We start from the raw sequence: 16,966 nt of genomic DNA on the forward strand, positions 1-16,966 counted from the left end.
CAGTGGGTACACAGAATGCCAGACATGATGGAGGTGGAGTCCATCACCGGGCCCCCCTATATGACTTCCACTATTGACTGAGTCCTGGAACTGGCTGACAGGTAAAACTCCCCCAGAAAAAAAGATTAATTATGAAAGAGACACTAAACCCAATTTTTTTCCTTTATGATTCAGATAGACCATGTAATTTTAAGCAACTTTCTAATTTACTCCTATTATCACTTTTTCTTCGTTCTCTTGCTATCTTATTTAAAAAGCAGGAATGTGATCCATAGGAGCCGGCCCATTTTTGGTTGAGAACCTGGGTTATGCTTGCTTATTGGTGGGTAAATGTAAGCCTCCAACAAGCAAGCGCTATCCATAGTGCTGAACCTAAAATGGTCTGGCTGCTAAGATTTATATTCCTGCTTTTAAAATAAAGATAGCAAGAGAACGGAGAAAAACTGATAATAGGAGTAAATTAGAAAGTTGCTTAAAATGTCATGCTCTATCTGAATCATGAAAGAAAAAAATTGGGTTCAGTGTCCCTTTATGCACGGAAATATAAATCACCAATCAGCAAGCGCTATCCAGGGTACTGAACCAAAAATGTGCTGGCTCGTAAGCTTACATTTCTGCTTTTTTAAATAAAGATACCAAAGGAACAAATAAAAATTGATAATAGGAGTATATTAGAAAGTTGCTTAAAATTGCTAACACAGATATACCAGAACACAAAACCACTGTGTCCTAGACTATATCAATAAGAGGTGCTTAACCAGATAAGGATGATAATAAAAAATCAAATAATAACCAGACCAGATTCTCTATGTGCAAATTACAGGAACCAATAGGGCAAAATGTCTCAACAAATAGATCACAAATATAGGAATATCACTAATATAAATAAAATCACACGCAAAGTGATAAAAGATCAGACTGTACAGCACATGATCGTGCTCACAGGAGACAGTCCAGTAATATACTAGAGTCTCTTCAAACCAAGAGAAAGGGTCTCCAACAGCCAAAACAGTACCAGACGGTCAGGCAGCTCTTCTAGAATGTCACGCCAGACAAGGAGATTTCTATGATACAAAAAATAGAATGCGCCTCATGGTACAAATCAGTAGATCCCAAAGCAGGAATAAGAGATTTAATCAGTCCTACTCACATGAAGAAAAGCACTATTAGTGCTCAACAACCAAGCCGGATCCTAAGAGTCGTCCGGCAGACTCACAAACAGCGCAGCAGCAACGGTGATCCTCGTCCAAAAGTCACAGGAGTCCAGGGATCCAGATGGAGCTGGCAGCAGAAATAGACCAGAGGGTCCCAACAGGATTACTCAGATCTTGTGTCCAATTGGAAAATGGAGGCAGCAGCAGGATGAAGTTAAAAAGTTTTATTAAAACTCAATAAAAACAGACGCAACATGTTTATCAGTGACACAGCACCGTTTCCTCAGGCTATCCCAAGACCTAGCCCAAGACTTTCACTCAAACGATAATTTGTTGCTTTCAACTTGTAATATGAGAGCAAAATTAAAAGTGCTATTGATTACAATCAAGAGTTGTTAGCGCACAATAGTGCTAATATTTACGTGCTCAAATTTTAAAGTGATGATAAGTTTATGCATTGTGAATGCTTTTTTACTAATCTATCGGTGTTACATATTAAAACCGCTAATTTTTAATTTAAAATTAAAAACCATCTATTTCCTTTTTTCTTGAGGTTTTTTTTTTTTACAGAGAAAGAGGTCCCACCCCACTCCCTACGTAGACATAAATGCGGCATGGAAATAATAACGTATGCGCAATTATTCTCCGGACGCTCCAATGTAAACAATGAATCACAAGACTCATTGTTTAATTTTGGAGCGGCGAACTATGAATCAGGGCTAGTGTTTCCCCTGCAGAGAGAGCATGATTCCCCAGCATCAACAAGCGATTCAGTTGTCTCTTGCACAGAAAAACAATAACATTAGCGACATGACAAGGAATTTTGTTAACATCCTTACTGCGCATGCGCTATACATGAACACCCACGGAGCTCCAATGTATGTTAGGACTCATAGCACATGCAACACTCTGTTATGGGCCTTTTTTTCAGAAGTGCAGTAGGGCAAACATTTTAATTGGATGCCACAGTTAATTAAAAAACAGGCACTCGACTGAGACACAGCCTGTGGAGCACTCAGAAAAGGAACCAATAATAAAATATATCTTTTGAATAGTGCAACAAAAGTAAGTTTTCATGAATTAAGATTGTACTCAAAACTAACGATTTTTATGTTTTTGAATTGCATAATGACTTAATTTACCATAACTTTAAACTAGCAGACAATTTTCTCTAAGGTATTTAACAATAGTTTTACATGAAAAATGGTAAAATTAAAAGCTGTTTATTTCAAAGTGAAAATAAAAGAAAGTATGCAAATTAGTCCTGGGACTCTACTACTCACTGGCTGACAGGGACAACTCCATCAAAAAAAAAAAAAATATTCAGCACAAAAATATCACCCCCCCCCCCAAACAAAAATACTTCTACATTCGGAAACATTATTTTTTAAGATGAACAGAGAGAGAGTATTTAAGGTCCCATTCAGGATCATTGAGGCACATGAGCATAAAAACTTGCAGCTCCCACACACAAATTTACCTCTGTGTTTAAAAACATTAAACTCAAAATTGTTTTCATGATGCAGGAAGACAACAATTTAAAAAAATCACCTTTCCAGTTTACTTCTGTTACCAAATGTACTTAGTTCTCTTGGAATTCATTGTTGAAAAGCAGGTAGGCAGGCTCAGGAACGTGCATAGGTCTTAAACACTATATGGCATTAGTTTTGCAAGAATGTTTTACAGTATCTACCTACGTCATCAAAGAAAAACGTTGAGTTTTAATTCATTTTGAGAACCTTTGAGGGGAATAAACACATTAAATTCATTAGAGTCAATAGTGCAAAAAAAACAAACATGTTTGTTAAATGAGGCTAATTATTCATTGTGTGTGACAGCATACGCTGTCGGCATTTATAAATGCACAAGCATTTTGAGTGAAATGCTTGTACAATGTCGCCCCCTGCACACTCACGGACAATCAGCCGCTAGCAGGGGGTGTCAGTCATCCCGATTGTATCTGATCAGGAAGATTGCTATCCGCCACCTCGGAGGTGGCAGATGAGTTTAGACGCAGCGGCCCTGCTTCTTAACTTTTGTTTCCGACGAGCCTGAAGGCTCGCGTAGAAACTGCTGAATTCGCACCATGATAAATCGGCCTCCAAGTGTCACAGAGACAAGTGGCAGATAAATGCCACTGTGAAATAGGTAAAGTGCATCATTCTGTAGTATGCCACAGTAAAACAAGACAGATAAACTGTGTATAAAATGGTTATTAAAAATAGAAAGATGATACCATAAATACTACTTTCCTCACCATGTACAAGAGGTTATTTTCCTCTTTTTTTAATTTAAGAAGAACACTAATTGCATATAATTATTCATATCAATGGACTGTATATCTGTGTTTTATGTGTATATTATTCTCTGTTCTCATATTTCCAAACATTAAATTCCGGAAAACATAAAACAAATAGAAGATTCCTATATAGTTACTTCATTAACAAATCTGAGTTATACACATCACACATGATTTCCAATTTTGCTCATGTAAAAGATCACTAATATTTGTGCTACAGTTGGGGTACATAAAAATAAATGTATGCCTACAAGGGTACTTGCTACCAGAAGCTTGAGAAACACTGAACTATATCACCTCGTTCTACTAATGCAGAGTATTTTCACTAAGGAATTGCAGTGCCATGGTAATATGTAGTTTGTTGACAGATTTGATACACGGTATCAACATCTCCTCCCATAACCTTCGCTTCTCTGCATTTCCCTTTTGTTCAAGAGTGATTTTAGAATTATTTGCTGGCATGAGTCATTGGAACAGAAATCGAGCACAAGCTGCTCTATTGTGAATAACTGAGTTACCTTTTTTGAAACAACAGAAATTTACATACAATAGGCGAAAGAAACAAAATCTATAAAGGTTATTGTTAAACAAAGCTCATGAACACATTTTCTTTTAAAAAAATGTAAGAGGCAAAGAATTAATTTGATATGAATTCCAGGTCAATCCAATCTCTTCATTTTCTAGAAAAATAAATGTTGATATCTCAGAACTGATTTCTTTGCCTTTTTGTTTATGTCAAGAGGAAAATGTTTTAACATGTGAACTGGGTAATCTCTGGATTGCATAGTGTGTACTGGGATGAAAAGCATTTGATGTAAATCTATACTATAATCAAGTTTGTAGCGCGTCCATCGCCGTCGCCAGTTGCGCACGCATCCTCAAAGAAATGTTGGCTGTGCAAGGCAGCCAAAAGAATTCACCTGGATGCAGTGGTGAAAGAAGCCACTGGAATACAAAAATTAAAAAAACTCTAAAATAACAGAAAAAAATTGAAAAATGTATCAAAAATAAAAAAATTAAACCTAATGCCTATGAAAATAAAAATCCCCCCCAAAATAAAAACACCCCCTAAACTAAACTAAAAATAGCCCTTAAAAGGGTCTTTTGTACGGCATTGCCTTAGTAAAACAGCTATTTTACATTTAAAAATGACTAAATCCCACTAACAGTAAAATTCCCCGACCCACCAAACCCCCCAAAATAAAAAAAACTAACACTAAAGGGGCATTTGTATGTGCATTGCCCTTAAAAGGGCAATCAGCTCTTTTCCAGCCCATTAAATCCCTAATCTTAAAAATAAAAAAGAATAAAAAGATTAAAAAAAATCCAAACACTAAAAGGTACTCACCGTTCCTGAAGTTCGGTGTCTTCTTCTAGGCGGCTCCTTCAACTTCTATCTTCATCCAGAGCGAAGGTGGCATGGAGGTGCGGAGCTGACTTCCCCGATGTGTGGATCCTCATCGGCGGTCCTCAGCGGCGGCAGTCCTCAGCGGCGTGGAGGCTCCTCTTCATGCGATCATCCCTCGCACACTGAAGATTGAATGCAAGGTACCCCATATTTATCAGGGTACCTTGCATTCCTATTCGCTGAAATTTTGAAATCAGCAGCTCTATTCCTATTGGCTGATTTCAAAATTTAAGCCAATAGCAATCTTTAGTGTACGACGGACATCGGATGAAGAGGAGCTTCCATGCCGTCGAGGGCCACCTCAGCCGAGGACCACCGCCGTTGAGGACCGCCACTGAGGATCAACCGCGTCAGGGAAGACAGCTCTGCACCTCCGGTCTACGCCGCCGGTGAGGACCGCCGCTGAGGATTCTCAGCTCCGCTCCGTGCTGCCTTCGCTCTGGACAAAGATAGAAGATGAAGGAGCCGCCTGAAATAAGAACTTCTCCGTCTGACTTCAGAAACAGTGTGTACCTACAGTATTTGGGGCTTAGTGTTAGGATTTTTATTTTAAGATTAGGGATTTAATGGGCTGGAAAAGAGCTGATTGCCCTTTTAAGGGCAGTAAAAGAGCTGAATGCCCTTTTAAGGGCAGTGCTTATACAAATGCCCCTTTAGGGGCAATGGGTACATTAGTTTTTTTTAGTGTTAGGTTAATTTGATTCTGGGGGGTTTGGTGGTGGGGGGTTTTACTGTTAGGGGGTAATTTGTTTAGGTAAAAGAGCTATTTAACTTATGGCAGCCCTACAAAAGCCCTTTTAAGGGCTATTGGTAGTTTAGTATTAGATTAGGGGGTGTTTTTATTTTGGGGGGATTTTTTATTTATATTTGGGGTATTAGTTTAGGTTTAAATTTTTTATTTTGGATAGCTTTGTTTATTTTTTTCTGTAATTTTAAATTTTTTATTTTTTGTAATTTTAGCTTTGGGGGTTGTAGTTTTTTTTTTTTTTTAAGAGACTGCCCTCTGGGCAGGCTTAACACCTAGTAAATAATAATTAAAACATTTTTAGTGAATGCAGCTTCTTTTGCTGTAGGAATGAAATACAAATGATATATGTTCTTTTTATGTGCATGTCAAATATTGAAACTTTCAAGACTAGTAAACTTGATTTACCCATTTTTAAATGACAAGTTAAAGGGACAATCTAATTTGTTAAAGTGTGCAATTTTGCATTAGGGCCTTATACTAACTATGGGTTAGATTACGAGTGAAACTCTATTTTGTGTTACCACTCGCATGTTAACTTCGCTAGAGGGAGGATTTTTGTGCATTACATTACACTTGTATTATGAGTTGGAAGTAAAAACACCCATACTCGCACACTAACCTGATCGCATTTATTCAAGTGCGCTTAATCTGACATGAATTATAAATATTTCACATTCCAATGTTCTTCACATACAGAACAATGTACTTTTTATTGTAAATACTGTACATATTGCTATGTATATCTATCTGTACATACATTTAGCTGTATTTCTATTCCTATAGTTTTATATCATTTTTAATTCTTTTGTATGCAGAACAGTACCCTCAGAAAGATAGTAAAGTACTTCCTCAGAAAGGTAATATTTGTTATTTTAAATAAATCTAGACTATTATTTGCATTTTAGAACAAACCAAAGACACATGCAGAGAAGATTGTGACTTACAGATAGGGAAAAATAGTACTTTTTGATTGTTTTAGTTTTTTTAAAAAACATTAAGAGTTTGGATTTCAGACTAAATTGGCATTTTGGAATTTGTACATGTTTAAAAAAATGAAAATGAAATAAATATAAGAAATATGTCTTAATTAACCTATTAATTTTAATAACAGCAAAATATAATAGAAAATCAATAACCATATCTATCAAATAGGAACATCCTTGGTTCATCAGTGGTCTATATCAGTGTTTCTCAACCTTTTAGTAGCAAGTACCCCTGTAGACATTAATTGCATTTCTATGTACCCCAAAAGTAGCACATTATTGATATTTTACATAAGCAAAAATGGAAATTGTGTATCACTTGATTTCACAAGCTTGTATTAGATATGTTAAAGGAATCTGATATTTGTTTTATGTTTTCCTGATTGTAATATTTGGCAATATTACAACAGAGAATAACATAAAACACAGATATATATAGTCCATTGATATTACTAATTAGATGCAATTACTTAGCTTCTTATCTAAAAAAAAGAAGAACATAAACTATTTTATGCATGATGAGGAAAGTAATATTTGTGGTAACATCTTTCTAGTGATTGAGCAGTGTTCCCACTCAGGCAGGGAAATACTCACACTCTGTCCTGTTAGGAGTGATCAAGGGTAGAAATGAGAAACACAGTTTTCTTTGATATGTCATGTTTACAGTAGCTACATCAGAAAAAAAAAATCCCTGTAGTACCCCTTGCCGATGCCCCAAGTACCCCCAAGGGTGCACATACCACAGGTTGATAAACTAGGGTCTATATAATATCAAGTTTTTTTTTTCAGAAAAGATGGAAATTGGCTATATGGCAATTTGTAAGAAAGTGTGTAGACATAAACAAAATGAAATAAGTGGTACAATGTAATTTCACATTAAGGGGGGTATTTATCAAAGTGTCAACTGAAAATACGCTAGAATTCCATGTTGTAATTGTCGCGAGATTGATCCGCGAGCGTCAAGATCGGCAAGTGTTGAAATTTGTGATGTAACATACGATCCCACGATCTCAATCTGACGCAGATCGATGCGAGTTGAAAACCCGTCGAATTCGAGTGGAATCGCGTTCATTCATCGCGGATGCCATAGAACTCAATGGGAGTCGGAAAACACAGAAAGCTTATGTTTGATGCTGCAAGAGAATGAAGTATATTACATAATAAAAGTAAATTAGAAACTTTATTACAATTGTATACCCTTTCTAAATCAAACAATATTAATGCTCCACATTTGGTGCACTAGTAGATATAGGGATAAAAATGAAAAATACATTATTACTTATGGATTATGCTACAACTTTGTCTCTCATTACAAAGCAAGGGGACAATATTATGTCTACATATTTGGCGCAAAGTTTTGCCCCAAAACTTGTTGCACTAATAGATATAGAGATACAAAATGAAATAAATACACAACATAATATAGCTAACTTCCTTTTTATTTTTTGGAAAAATCTATGTGCACCATGTTTAAGCCATGTAATACAAGTTCCACTCTTCACTTTGCACCATATTTGACTCAACACTTTTCGCACCAATTATGGCGCAAACTCCTAAATAACCCACACACTAGTGAATTTTCCACCACTTTTGATTGGAATATGCATAATCACATGATTTATGACATCAGCCTATCTGATTCAAATACACATTATAAACTATCACTAACGACTCAAACTGCTCGATACTTGTGTCATTGATCACTCATCAGAACTTGTGAGTGCCATTTGTTATATTGTGTATTATACTTTGAAAGTATGTATATGTGAAATTAGTATTAAAGATAAACATTGATGCTGACATTAGGACACACATTGTAATATTTTAGACAAGGATTTTAAAATTTGAATTGATGTTTGATTCAATATAATCTTAAGATGATAGCTCAAAGGGCTAGCCCACCTAACTTTAAACTGCCATGATTTAGATACAGCAGAAATTAAAATCACCTCTTTACTGGCATGCTATTTTCAGTGCATTTCTTCCTTCTCCTGAATTTATTTTTCAGTAAGAAATGGCATCTTATATGCCAGCCCATTTTATAACACCTGTGAGGGGGTGGTTTTTAAAAATAGATTACAATCAGGAGGGGTTAGACAGGCGCAGAGAGAAACCTGGCACAGCTCTTACAGGGACAGGAAACCCCAAAATATTATTTCATGATTTGGATAGAACATACAATTTTAAACAACTTTCCAATTTACTTCTATTAACAAATTTGCTTCATTCTCTTGTTATCCTTTGCTGAAGGAACAGCATTGCACTACTGACAGCTAGCTGAACACATCAGCACAAATTTGTCACAAGAGACAAATGTGTGCAGGCACCAATTAGCATCTAGCTCCCACTAGTGCAACTTAAATTTTTACTTTCCTATCCCTTTAAAATATCAATTGATTGCAAATACATACATATGATACTCTGAAAACATGTTATATTCACAATTATTCCTGTTTAGACTAATAATACATTTATAATATATACATATAGTGGTATAAATAAACACAGAGATATGACAGACAACATTGTTTAGAACAAAAAAGGAACTTAGGGACATGTAAATATGCTTGTAAAAGATTTCTGACATAACACACACACACATAAATATATATATATATATATATATATTTATATATTTATATATATGTGTGTATATATACATACTAAAATATGTATGTACAATAGTAAAAATAATTAGAATAATTCACTATCCACTTTGCACCAAATATGTCGCTACCTGCTATATTCGCAATTAGTCCTGCTCAGAAAAACAATACATTTACACTATATACAATAATGTGCTAAAGAGAAATGTGCTTGTTCGTGGACAGTAATGAAATTATATAAATAAAGTTGGGAAAAACCTGAATTGCCGCGACATCGATGAATGTTAGTTAACATCAGTCCGATGCTCTTCGTATCATACTTGACACGCGTGTTTTTGAAGGCTTTTTTTAGAAATAAGGAGAGAGTATTCAGATCCGCGGCCACAATGCTTGGCAATGTGTGTTGACGCTTGATAAATAGGCCCCTAAATGTGGTTGATTTACCTACCATAAAAAGAACAGGAATACTATTTATGTCAAAGTACAAAATAGCACTAATGGTTAATTTTCTATCAGGTTAAAAATTTGAGGAAGTAAATATGTTTATTTCCTCTTAAAAGTCAATTTCGGCTTTAGAAACTACCTAGACATCCGTGACTGCTATAAATCATTCTAGATGTGATATACATGTTGAAAACATAAAGACTGAACATGTTTGCAATTATTTTTACACACCTATCTGAAAATAAAATATGCATTGCTTGATGAGTTCTGCTCAGAAGCTGCAACTTACATAACTTACCAGCCAGAAACATCAGGTGACATAAAGTGTAAACTTGGCTATTTCATCAGACCCTTTTTTTTTTTAAACAAATTCTCTTTTGTAGCATTTAACCCTTAGAATGCTTAAGCTGTACTCCTGGCATATCCCTCAATAATAGCAATGTAATGTTCCTTGACACACATTTCTCTGCAACAGTGAAATACTGAAGAAAAAAAAAGAGTATGTGCTAAAAGGGACATATAATAGTAAAAAAAAGAAAATGCTCTCATTTCATAGACTACATATCACTATGGGCTAGATTACTAGTGGAGATATATTTATCGCTCCCACTCGTGCAAAATTTTTGCATGAACGATAAACCAACACACACAAAAAGCCAGTTAGAATATTGCAAGCTTTAATGTAATTCCCCCATAGAAGTCAAGAAAAGTGGAAAAACACTCTATTCATGCGTAAACCTAATCACATTTTCTCAAGTGCACTAACCCGACATGAAAATATGAATATTTCACATTCCAATATTCGTCACATAGCAGAATATGTTCTATTTATTCATAAATAAATATTTCTAGATATATCTGATCTTCGTTTTTTTAAAATATATATCTATAACTATATGTATATAGAGATAATTATATATTGGTATAGATACAGTATATACATATATATGTAGGAATATATATTTAAAAATACGTCTCTGACGGCATCAGAACAAGGCTCCCATCGGAGCCTATGGAAGCACACTCTCGTAATGCTTCCTAGCAATGCAAATGCGAGCTTGCGTTCGCATTGCAATTTACTTGTAATACCAGAGCACATTAGTGTGCGCTGGTATTACAAAGTGGAGTGCTAATATCGCTTGCATACAAGGTAAATTTAGTGCTCCACTTGTAATTTAACCCTAAGTAAGCAAACAGCAAGCGGCATATGTGTGTAGCCACAAATCAGCAGCTAGCTTGCAGTAGTGCATTGCTGCTCCTCAGCATATCTAGGTATGCTTTCCAAAAGAATACCAAGAGAACAAAGTAAATCTAAGTCAAGAAATAAATTAAAAAGTCTCTTAAAATTGCATTGTCTACCTGAGCTATAAAATTTTTATTTTGACTCTCATGTCCCTTTTTACAAACTACCACTTAGGGCCAGATTTGACAAAGACCGGCCAGAATTGGGTGTACATCTTCTCCCCTCTCCACCCGGCATCATTTCTAGTGGACAGCAATAGGCTTCCAGTATCTATCATTGCACACAATGGCTAGTGAGCAATCACCGACCCCCACTCGTGAGCAGCCAATCGTGTGCTTGCAAAAGCTGTCAATCTCCACAGTTAGAAAAGTCCAGGGGGATTGGGATATGCCACATAACAGGTGACAAAGTGGGTCTCGGCTGCAGGTGCTCCGAAGCTCATATTGGAGCTTCATAAATGTAGCCCTTAGAGTTGAAGGTCTCTAGGCAGCAGGACTATCTTAATACTTCTATCTCAGTCTGTCTATCCCTGTCTTTTCTATATCTTGTACAGTTCTGCAGAATCTATTGGCACACAATAACAACAATATTAATAGGGCCCTACTAAGGGCTAGATTACAAGTGGAGCGCTAATTTATTGTGCGCCCGCAAACTGGCAAATTTGTCCGTTTGAGGGTGCACAATAAATAGAATGGGAAATATATAGGGAAAGGAGCACTAGAAAGCAAATATCAAATCATGGATAGTAAAATAATTTTATGTGCAGAATCCACCACATTCTACGATAGTACACCATCGACCAAAACAATTAGAGGCTAAGTAAACATTTAGGGGCCCATTTATCAAGCTCCGAACGGAGCTTGTGGGCTGGTGTCTAAAGACCGCTGCTCCATAACCCTGTCCATCTGCTCTGATGAGGCGGACAGGAATCGCCGGAAATCAACCCGATCGAGTATGATCAGGTTGATTGACACTCCCCTGCTGGCAGCCGATTGGCCGCGAGTCTGCAGGGGGCGGCGTTGCACCAGCAGCTCTTTTGAGCTGCTGGTGCAATGCTGAATACGGAGAGCATATTGCTCTCCGCATTCAGCGAGGTCTTGCGGACCTGATCCGCACTGTCAGATCAGGTCCACAAGACCTTTGATAAATAGGCCCCTTAATATATAGTGATATAAAGAAAATAAAAAACACACTGTGAGACTCCCAGATAAGCACATAGAGTAATACTTTTAAAATAAACCTATTAAAAAACAGTTGGCCAACCTAAAAAATAAGAATCTACTATCGATATCTCAAAGACGTGCATATAAAAACAATCGTATACAGTCTGAAAAGTATGAGTTCAGTCTTAACAGTTCCAAACAAGGAAAGCTAATGAAGCAAAAGGAGACATTCAATATTCGTGACCCGAACAACTTCATTTACTTATTGTCAAAACATGTGCCATTAGAAACTTCTAACATGGTCTAATATCCTTACTTCCACTTCAAATACCAATCCTAGAGCCTCCGCAATAGAAGTAAATGCTTTGGCATGTTCCGTGACGCCGTTGATCCTTCCAGCGGTAATGTGACTTGTCTCGGCTCTACGGTTCTTAGGAAGTTTGGATCCCTTGATTTCCACAGGAATTCAGTTCTGTACTTTACCCAAAAAGAAACAAGGGCGCGCGATAAATAACTAGCAATTACAAGTGGCTGGTTATTGCTACCACGAGCTGGCGGTAGCAATTAGCACTCATAAAATTAACCAGAGATCAGATCTCTGGTCAATTTATAAATGTCCCCCAATTGGCCACAAAATTAGGAATAGAGTTGCTTCAATGAAAAATTAAAAAAAGTAGCATCTTTTTTTTTTTTAAATAACTGCACTAGGCAGTTTTTGGGACTAAAGTTGGCACTGAAAAGTGCCTTTACATTGCGGTCTTTGGGAACTGTGTGTTCCTAGTAAATACATATGTATATGCTTATATACATATATATTTTTGTGTTAATATGTGAATATACACATATAAACACATAAATATATATGTATATATTCATATTTATTTACAATCTAATGCTTATCGCTGCGTGACTTACTCCCTTTGCTGTGCTGGTTTTTATGCAGTGTCTCAGAAAAAGATATAATATTTGAAAATATTATACTGCCCCCATATGGGTACTTCATAATACCAACCGGCTGGCAAAACTTTCTCTGAAGAACACTATTATTCCATCCTGGAATACTGACAAACATGTAGAAAAGTCTAGCTTTGCACTTTATCAGCACTCTTTCTGTGTTGCACTTGATGTGTACAATTTAGTGCCAAAATAATGTGCAAAGCCCATGATAGGGATTGTGGTCATCAAGAGCATTGCTGTCCATCCATTGTGTGATTTTCCTGCTATCTGACTGGATCCAATCTGAACTTTTCCCAATATGGAAATGTTGTTATCCCTTTGATTGTGATCTTGAAAAAACAAAATTTATGCTTACCTGATAAATTTCTTTCTCTTGTGGTGTATCCAGTCCACGGGTTCATCCATTACTTGTGGGATATTCTCCTTCCCAATAGGAAGTTGCAAAGAGGACACCCACAGCAGAGCTGTCTATATAGCTCCTCCCCTAACCCCCACCTCCAGTCATTCGACCGAAGACAAGTAAGAAAAAGGAGAAACTATTGGGTGCAGTGGTGACTGTAGTTTTAAAATAAAAACACCTGCCTTAAAGTGACAGGGCGGGCCGTGGACTGGATACCCCACAAGAGAAAGAAATTTATCAGGTAAGCATAAATTTTGTTTTCTCTTGTAAGGTGTATCCAGTCCACGGGTTCATCCATTACTTGTGGGATACCAATACCAAAGCTTTAGGACACGGATGAAGGGAGGGACAAGGCAGGAACTTAAACGGAAGGCACCACTGCCTGCAAGACCTTTCTCCCAAAAATAGCCTCCGAGGAAGCAAAAGTATCAAATTTGTAGAATTTAGAAAAAGTATGAAGCGAAGACCAAGTCGCCGCCTTACAAATCTGTTCAACAGAGGCCTCATGTTTAAAAGCCCAAGTGGAAGCTACCACTCTAGTAGAATGAGCTGTAATTCTTTCAGGAGGCTGCTGGCCAGCAGTCTCATAAGATAACCGGATTATGCTTCTCAGCCAAAAAGAAAGAGAAGTTGCCGAAGCCTTTTGGCCTCTCCTCCTCCCAGAGTAGACAACAAACAATGCAGATGTTTGACGAAAATCCTTAGTAGCTTGTAAATAAAACTTTAAAGCACAAACCACGTCAAGATTGTGTAACAGACGTTCCTTCTTTGAAGAAGGATTAGGACACAGTGACGGAACAACAATTTCCTGATTGATATTCTTATTAGATACTACCTTAGGAAGAAACCCAGGTTTGGTACGCAAAACTACCTTATCTGCATGGAAGATCAGATAAGGGGAATCACACTGTAAGGCAGATAGCTCAGAAACTCTTCGAGCCGAAGAGATAGCTACTAAGAACAGAACTTTCCAAGATAAAAGCTTGATATCTATGGAATGCAAAGGTTCAAACGGAACCCCTTTAAGAACTTTAAGAACTAAATTTAAACTCCATGGCGGAGCAACAGGTTTAAACACAGGCTTGATTCTAACTAAAGCCTGACAAAATGCCTGAACGTCTGGAACATCTGCCAGACGCTTGTGCAAAAGAATAGACAGAGCAGAGATCTGTCCCTTTAAGGAACTAGCTGATAATCCCTTTTCCAATCCTTCTTGGAGAAAAGATAAAATCCTAGGAATCCTGACCTTACTCCATGAGTAACCCTTGGATTCACACCAATGAAGATATTTACACCATATCTTATGATAGATTTTCCTGGTGACAGGCTTTCGAGCCTGAATCAAGGTATCAATGACTGACTCAGAGAAACCACATTTTGATAAAATCAAACTTTCAATCTCCAAGCAGTCAGACGCAGAGAAATTAGATTTGGATGTTTGAATGGACCTTGGAGTAGAAGGTCCTGCCTCAGCGGCAGAGTCCATGGTGGAAAGGATGACATGTCCACCAGATCTGCATACCAAATCCTGCGTGGCCACGCAGGTGCTATCAAAATCACTGAAGCTCTCTCCTGCTTGATCTTGGCAATCAGACGAGGGAGGATAGGAAATGGTGGAAACACATAAGCCAGGCTGAAGGACCAGGGCACTGCTAGAGCATCTATCAGTGCTGCCTGGGGATCCCTTGACCTGGACCCGTAACAAGGAAGCTTGGCGTTCTGACGAGACGCCATCAGATCCAGTTCTGGTTTGCCCCATAGTTAAATCAGCTGGTCAAATACCTCCGGATGGAGTTCCCACTCCCCCGGATGAAAGGTCTGACGACTTAGAAAATCCGCCTCCCAGTTCTCTACTCCTGGGATATGGATAGCTGAGAGATGGCAAGAGTGAACCTCTGCCCATAGAATTATCTTGGAAACCTCCATCATTGCCATGGGACTCCTTGTTCCCCCCTGATGGTTGATATAGGCTACAGTCGTGATATTGTCCGACTGAAATCTGGTGAATCTGACCACAGCTAGCTGAGGCCAAGCATGAAGAGCATTGAATATCGCTCTGAGCTCCAGAATGTTTATCGGAAGGAGGACTTCCTCCTGAGTCCACGAACCCTGAGCCTTCAGGGAGTTCCAGACTGCGCCCCAGCCCAGAAGGCTGGCATCTGTCATCACTATAGTCCATTCTGGCCTGCGGAAACTCATTCCCCTGGACAGATGGACCCGAGATAACCACCAGAGAAGAGAATCCCTGGTCTCTTGATCCAGATTTAACAGAGGAGACAAATCTGTTTAGTCCCCATTCCACTTATTGAGCATGCAAAGTTGCAGTGGTCTGAGATGTAGGCGGGCAAACGGAACTATGTCCATTGCCGCTACCATTAGGCCGATCATTTCCATACACTGAGCCAGAAGTGGAATGAAGAACACGGCAGGAAGTTAGAAGCTTTGATATCCTGAAAGCTAATCTACTGAATCTATCAGAGTTCCTAGGAAGGAAACTCTTGTGAGAGGATAGAGAGAACTCTTTTCTTTGTTCACTTTCCACCCGTGAGACCTCAGAAAGGCCAGAACAATGTCCGTATGGGACTTGGCAATTTGAAAAGTCGACGCCTGGATCAGAATGTCGTCTAGGTAAGGAGCCACCGCTATGCCCCGCGGCCTTAGAACCACCAGAAGGGACCCTAGAACTTTCGTAAAGACTCTTGGTGCCGTGGCTAACCCGAAGGGAAGAGCCACAAACTGGTAATGCCTGTCTAGGAAGGCGAACCTGAGGAACTGATGATGCTCTCTGTGAATTGGAATGTGGAGATAAGCATCCTTTATGTCCACGGTAGTCATATATTGACCCTCCTGGATCATAGGGAGGATGGTTCGGATTGTCTCCATCTTGAAGGATGGGACCCTGAGAAATATGTTTAGGATCTTGAGATCCAAGATTGGTCTGAAAGTTCCCTCTTTTTAGGGAACTATAAACAGGTTTGAATAGAAACCCTGCTCCTGTTCCTCTCTTGGAACTGGGTGGATCACTCCCATAACCAGTAGGTCTTGAACGCAACGTAAGAATGCCTCTCTCTTTATCTGGTTTGCAGATAGTTGTGAGAGATGAAATCTCCCCTTTGGAAATGAACCTTTGAATTCCAGAAGATATCCCCGGTAAACAATCTCTAGTGCCCAGGGATCCTGGATGTCTCTTGCCCAAGCCTGGGCGAAGAGAGAAAGTCTGCCCCTGACTAGATCCAGTCCCGGATCGGGGGCTACCCCTTCATGCTGTCTTAAAGGCAGCAGCAGGCTTTTTGGCCTGCTTCCCTTTGTTCCAAGTCTGTTTAGGTCTCCAGACTGGTTTGGACTGGGCGAAATTTCCCTCTTGTTTTGCATTAGAGGAAGCCTGAAGTTTCGAAAGGAACGAAAATTATTCTGTTTGGTCCTTAATTTATTGGACCTATCCTGAGGAAGGGCGTGACCTTTTCCTCCGGTAATGTCAGAGATGATCTCCTTCAGGCCAGGCCGAATAGGGTCTGTCCTTTGAAGGGGATGTTAAGAAGCTTAGACTTTGAATTAACGTCT

At 38.4% G+C, this 16,966-nt stretch overlaps 1 protein-coding gene across 3 annotated transcripts in view; it reads right to left on the bottom strand.

The window, feature by feature from the left end:
* PKIB (cAMP-dependent protein kinase inhibitor beta) overlaps positions 1-16,966 on the bottom strand; it is a 351,180-nt gene that overhangs the window by 150,874 nt on the left and 183,340 nt on the right. The window contains exon 2 of one of the 3 annotated variants that reach the window (XM_053710780.1): positions 9,457-9,642. The exons of the other annotated variants lie outside the window; for them this stretch is intronic. The gene's annotated coding sequence lies outside the window, so the exon portion shown is untranslated. The remainder of the gene's footprint in view (positions 1-9,456; positions 9,643-16,966) is intronic. 3 annotated transcript variants of the gene reach the window in all.

Source organism: Bombina bombina, chromosome 4 (genome assembly GCF_027579735.1).
Source record: "Bombina bombina isolate aBomBom1 chromosome 4, aBomBom1.pri, whole genome shotgun sequence".
Classification (NCBI taxonomy): domain Eukaryota; kingdom Metazoa; phylum Chordata; class Amphibia; order Anura; family Bombinatoridae; genus Bombina; species Bombina bombina.